Source organism: Peromyscus maniculatus, chromosome 2 (genome assembly GCF_049852395.1).
Source record: "Peromyscus maniculatus bairdii isolate BWxNUB_F1_BW_parent chromosome 2, HU_Pman_BW_mat_3.1, whole genome shotgun sequence".
In the NCBI taxonomy this organism is placed as follows: domain Eukaryota; kingdom Metazoa; phylum Chordata; class Mammalia; order Rodentia; family Cricetidae; genus Peromyscus; species Peromyscus maniculatus.
The window spans coordinates 143,562,316-143,568,304 of record NC_134853.1 but is presented as its reverse complement, the minus strand read 5'-3'; the positions used below and the strand labels follow the sequence as shown (position 1 = coordinate 143,568,304).

At 53.0% G+C, this 5,989-nt stretch overlaps 1 long non-coding RNA gene across 1 annotated transcript; it reads right to left on the bottom strand.

Moving 5' to 3' along the window:
• Positions 1–521: 521 nt before the first annotated feature.
• LOC121827648 (uncharacterized) lies at positions 522–3,682 on the bottom strand. Its single transcript, XR_013048885.1, has 2 exons — positions 3,350–3,682; positions 522–3,105 (listed from the first exon to the last, which is right to left on the bottom strand). It is a non-coding gene; the product is annotated as an uncharacterized LOC121827648 (long non-coding RNA).
• Positions 3,683–5,989: the final 2,307 nt, after the last annotated feature.

Below are 5,989 nucleotides of genomic sequence, written 5' to 3'. Positions count from 1 at the left end.
CCCAGAGACACCAAGAGGTAGGGCAGCCAATGAGACCCACCAGAGTGGAAACAGTTTGCTAGCAACTTCACTTGTTTGCTGAAGCTTTGTAAAAAAGAACCCAGAGGAATCCCCCACAGTCCCAGGACCCTCCCTGTAGGAGGGAAAGCAGCCAGGGTTTCCAGGACAGAAACCACTCGGGGCTGCAGGCTGAGGAAGCCCCTCCTGAGCACATCAAGGCCAGTTGCCAGGGGCCTGAGAGAGCAAGGTCCCAGCACAGGAAGGAAGTGCTGGAAGGGCCACCTACAAGGAAGAGTTTGGAGGAACCTTGCCAGCAGGGACGCATCCAGAGGAACAGGGCCAAGAGCCAGGGTCCTTCTCTGGATGGGTTTCTGTTCTGGAATATCAGAATCAGAACCAGAAGCCCCTCTGACTGGGACTGCATGGGGGGTCCTTGGGGGAGAATGAAGCAAGACAACCCCGAAGCCTGATGTATTTGTTAATTTCTATTACCGTGATAAGACACTACGCCCAAGAAAACGTATTTTTAAAAAAGTTTATTTGGAGTTTACAGTTCCAGAGGATCAGAGTCCGCGGCAGCAGAACCAGGATAACAGATGGCAGGCATCTGGGGCAGCAGCTGAGAGCTCACATCTTGAGCCACACCTGGGAGGCGGAGAGCACATGGAGACTGACATGAGCTTTTGAAACCTCAAAGCCTGCCCCCAGCGACACACCTCCTCCAACACAGCCACACCTCCTAATCCTTCCCAAACAGTTCCACCCACTGGGGACCAAGTATTCAAACACATGTGCCTGTGGGGGCTGTTCTCATTCAAACCCCCAACACCTGCTGAGGCCAGGCCCCATGCAGTGGCTTCTGAGTCTCTTCAGATGAACTCACTCACTGGCACACAACCTCTAAGTAGTCACACCGTGTCTACTTCCTGTTAACATTTCTAAGCTTCCACCAATTCCTATTCAAATATTTCAGCCCTTTCCCACCAGGGCCGCAGTCTCCCCCTGTTAGGCCCTGCATAGCAAACCATGAATGAGGTGCCCTTGAGTCACAAAGAAGTTTGATGCTAATTTGACACAGGAAAGGAAAAGGGGAGTGGACGCTGCTTGTTTCTACTGCAGCCAGAGCATTCCACACGCACAGACCATTTTAGAGCTGACAGGGATGTGCGCTACCTCACACAGTTCTGTGGCAGGGATGGTTAGTCTCCCTTTGTGGGTGAGACATCTGGAGCTCAGAATGGTTAGGTCATTTCCCCAAAGATGCACAGCTAGTAACTGGAATGAAATGTGGTCAAGCAGAGAGATGGCTACACTTACAAGCCACTTAGAATTAGTTAAGGCATCAAGTATTCATCTAGAATCCCCTAAGCACTCCTCTTCCAAGCCTCTCTCTCTCTCTCTCTCTCTCTCTCTCTCTCTCTCTCTCTCTCTCTTTCTCTCTCTCTCTCTCCTTCTCTCCTCCCCTCTCTTTCTCTGAACCCCATTAATGCCTTATTTCCTTCCCAGTATGTCTCCTCCCAGACTTGAGTACTCATGGACTGTTCTCACATTCTAGGATGGAGAACTCAGGCACCCATGTTTAGTGCCTAGCAGAGTGCCTAGAACATCAGTGTCCTGAGCTGAAGAATTGCCTGGGCAGTGCAGTGTGGGCTATTCCTGGAGACACAGCGGACTCCCTCAACTTCTCCAGTGCAAAGGTTTAGACCACAAATGCGAGGCTGGTTGCAGTTCTTCCTGCCGTCTCTCCTGCGGTGGAGTTAACAGCTGGCTGAGCCACAATATATCAATTGTACAAACTCCCAGGGCATTTTCATATTCCCATCTCCTTATGTATTTCTAGTTGACCAAACTCTTGCAAATTACCATTAAGCACAATCCCATCACCTGGCTCAGTGGGCAGGAAGGCAGCAGCCTGGGTTTAACTCCTGAAGGGCCGTGGAGGGTAGAGGCTGGGTACTAGCCGGGTAGAGAAGGACCCCGGGGGGGAAGGGTCAAGCACTGCCTCGGTCCATAAACATTGGTCCCCATTTTTCATGGCAGTTCATGTTTAGCCACCTGCTTCCCAACTACTGTATCTCATCAGCTCCCTCTCTCCTGGAATCTTGGGTCATTTCTGTCACCTTCCACTCGAAGCAATGACTCCAGAACCCTCCCTAGATACAGCCCCATGCCTAGCAGCAGAAGCAAGGAGAAGAGACTTGGGTAAAGTGGACTTTAATTTAAAGATACTGCCAATCTGGAGGAGAAGGACATTAAAGCTCTTTAGGGCTGATCCAAGGGCTCGTTCAGTGGACCCCAGCACCTGCATTCAGAGAGTGGCCCCTCACAGGGACTGAAAGCTGTGTCTCTAATAAATGAACGAAGGAGTAAATGAGTTACAAAGGTTGTGCGCAGTCTCTCACATTCTCGGTTCCACAATTTTTGTGACCTTGGACCAGGGCCCTAGCTACCCTGAATTATAATCTCCTCATCTTTCACGTGAGCCGTGCACTCTGTGTAGGAAGGTATCACGTGACTCCCTCCCCCAATTTTTCTGGAGGGAGAGAAACCTTGTAGCTGTCAGGAACAAGCTGAAACTGTCAAAAGTACATAAAAGAGCTGCGTCAATCCTGAAACACCAGTCACAGCTCTGTTTATTTGCTACGGAGGTAAACTTCTCAGTTTTCCTTCCCAGGTAATATATATATATATACATACGTACATACCCTTCGTTGTCATTTCTAAGAAATCTGTAAACTTCAAAATGCTGTAGACCTGTCTAGGGTGAGAGAAAAAAGGTGATGTTCAGTGGGGTTCAAGGGAGGGGAAGGGGCTGGACCAGATTTGAAATAGAGAAGTGGCATGTGGACTCTCCCAGGGGCGTTGAGCCAACAGGTAGAACTGGCGAACAGCCTTGGTTTCTGTTTTGTCTTGGTCCAGCCTGGCTTTCTCACAAGGACATCGGTGTACTGAGCAGGTGCCAGGCACCAGCTCCAGGCTAAGCCCTCTGGCAATTTTTAGCAGTTCCCTAAAAAACCAGTAGCACTGTGTTCTGGTTGCCAAGGGTCCTCATGTCCTTCGGTCCTCTCCTGGGCCCTCTGAGGGACTCGGCATGATGGCTTGTGTCTGATGAGGAGAAGAGGGCAAAGGAGACCGCCTGTCAGTTCCATGACTAGGTTAAGAGACAACAATGTCTGTCCTACTTGCATGTGTACATGTGAGAGTCTCTCTCTCTATCCCCTCCTCCTCCCTCACCCCCACCTCGCCACCGACTCTTCCCGCTCTTGTTCTGATAAAGCTGGCTGCAGCATCCACGTCACCAGAAACTGAGGAAAGTCCTGGCCAGATGCAGCAGGGACCTGAGACCCACCTCACAGCCTTTGAGAAGCTGAGTCCTATGGACTCTTCTCCCGTGTGGCCTTCTACTGGGGCAGCAGCTCGGTGAGAGTCCAGCAGGGGCTTGCCTGAGTTGGGCCCGAACCCCAGCCCCCAGGAATTAAGGTAACCACTGTGTGTGAGTTTCAGCTGCTGAGTGTCGAGGAGTTCCTTCTGCAGCGTTAGGTAACCAGTCCGCTCATTACTCAGTTTGCAGACGAGGGAACCAGAGAAATCACCGTGCTTGCCTATGCCGCACAATGAGCAGTTAAGGGGCCCAGAGTGGAAGCGAAACTTACGCAACCTGCCCAAGCCCTCCTCCTTCTACACTAAGTACCCGGACTCGCTTCTGGGGCGAATAGTGAAGAAGCTATGGGGGAGGGTGCTTCAAGGCTCCGCCCTCTGCCTCACACTCCTCCTGCTCCTGCTCCGGGCTGGGGTTTTGTTGGATTCTGAGGCTTCAGTTGCTCTTAGCAAGAGCCAGTAAGACCCAGGGAGTCTAATGACATCTAGACCACTATGGACGGACTCATGGCCTTCTTCCTTGCCTGGAAAAGATGGTAACTACAAGAAACAATCAAAACGAGACAAGGAGGAAGGCAGAGAGGGAAGGCCGCGTCCTTTGTGAAGAAGTCAGACTCCCCTGGCCCCTGCTCCGTTCCAAGCCCTCGCTCACTAGTGCTCCATCCAACCACCCACTCCTGTCCCCCTCGGGGCTTCTTAGGGTTTCTAGAGCCGCCGTGGGCCCCTCTGCCACCCCAGCCACACCACTTAGCTGCATCTCTGAGCAGAGCGGCACTGCCCTAGCCCTGCTCCTTTCCCAAACTTGCCATTCTCCATGGGGGAGGAGCAGCATGTCCCGGCTCACTCCTCCTGTGGCCGTCCTCCCTGCCTCAGTCCTCAGACACTCCTCCAGGAAGTTCTTCCCTAGGTCTGCCTTCCCGGGAGCTCTCCCAGGCACCTCTGCTTAGGCATCCCCAGCCAGTCTTCTCAGCAGACAGGGCAAGCAGCCCAGCTGGAAACATCGACTCCCTCTCACCTTGTGAAAAAGTCCCCGGATCTGAGTCACTCATCACTTAAGTCCTGCACTGCACCCCCAGATGTTATCTGTGGGTAGGGGGAGACCACACAGCCCCGCTTCCCTGGCTCTCCTCCTCAGTCCCAGCCCTGTCTGTATCCTGGAGCTTCGGGGTCCCAGGCAGCTTCCCCTGGGTCAGAGGGGCATGTGTCCCATAGAGGGCGCTGATAACTGCTATATCTACTTGGAACACCCAGAAGTTGGGACTGGGCGGGTGCGGGGTTAAGAGCCACCTCCAGTAAGCTTCATGGTGTTCTGAGCAGCAGGCATATGGCCCATTTCTTTCAATTCTTTCTTCGAGGGACAGAGCTGGCTTCTTCCAAGAGCTGGCTGAAGGGGGTGGATCCGACACAACCCCATTGCCTTCCGGATTGCTCCGACACTGTGTCTGCACCTGCCCCAGCTCAGGAAACACTTCTAGGACTCCCACACTCCTGTGCCCTAACTAGAAACTAGATTCTGTCCTCGAATGGACCCAGAAGGAGCAGGAGCCCCAGACAGCAGGCTCTGGGCCCCAGTGGCAAAGCCCTTCCAGGAAGATGGTAGTATCCACACGGAGCTGGGATGGTACGGAACCAGGGAACAGAGTGAGGCCTCAGGACCTCCTCAGGACCTCATCCACCTTTCCCACCTTCCACCCAGCTGCTTCCAACAGGTCCCTATTTCCACTTTCTAGTGCTGCACCCTCCCTCACAGGCTCTGAATTCCACAGGCAGAGGAACATGAATATTTTAAGGCCCCAAGGCCTGAGTCACCACAGTTTGGTGGCTACTAATGTTCTGCAGCTGGCCCTGCCCACGGGCCTGCTTAGCATGCAATTAAGATGCAAAATAGCATCCCTCAAAAGCTCCCCTCTGGGCATCTCTGCCTCTCCCTTCAAGGCCCTGGTGGATTAAGAAGCTTCTGGAACAGTGGGGAGGCACTTCTCCTGCTATTCATATTGGCCAGAGTTCCAGGCTGGGTTTATGAGCTTGGCTCAAGGCCAGCCTGGTGATGGGGCTCCAGCCCTTCCATGGCCACCTTCTCCTGGCTCCTTAGAAGCCAGCCCTGAAGAGGCACATTAGATTGCATCTCTGCCCACATCCACACCCACACCAGTGCCCACTGGTCTTAGTTTAGCATTTGAACCGTGACAGTGACTTCCACGCTAGGCTGCCTGGCAGCCCCCAAGTCTCTGACTTCCTCCCCTTCCTCTCATTTCTCCAACCACTGTGGCCTTTCCCAACCCCTCCCACCGGTGCCCCAGAAGGTCAACCCTTCCTGCCACAGGGTCTTTGTCCTCACACACAACTTCGTATCTGTACACAGCTGGTTCCTAACCAATCCTAAACATTGCCTCTGCAGAGTGAATTCCTTAGACCTTCTCCTCTGGTGGGAAATACTGTGTAGATAATGTCCTGCTACCCAGGAGGAGAAGTGAGTGAGGCACAGGCTCAAAACTTGCCCAGGGCCGCACAGCCAAGGTAGGGTCTGAGCATCCTGTACAGCCCATTGGGTGCCTAGTCATCCTGTTACACCAGTGGTTCTCAGCCTTCCTAATGCTGCGACCCTTTAATA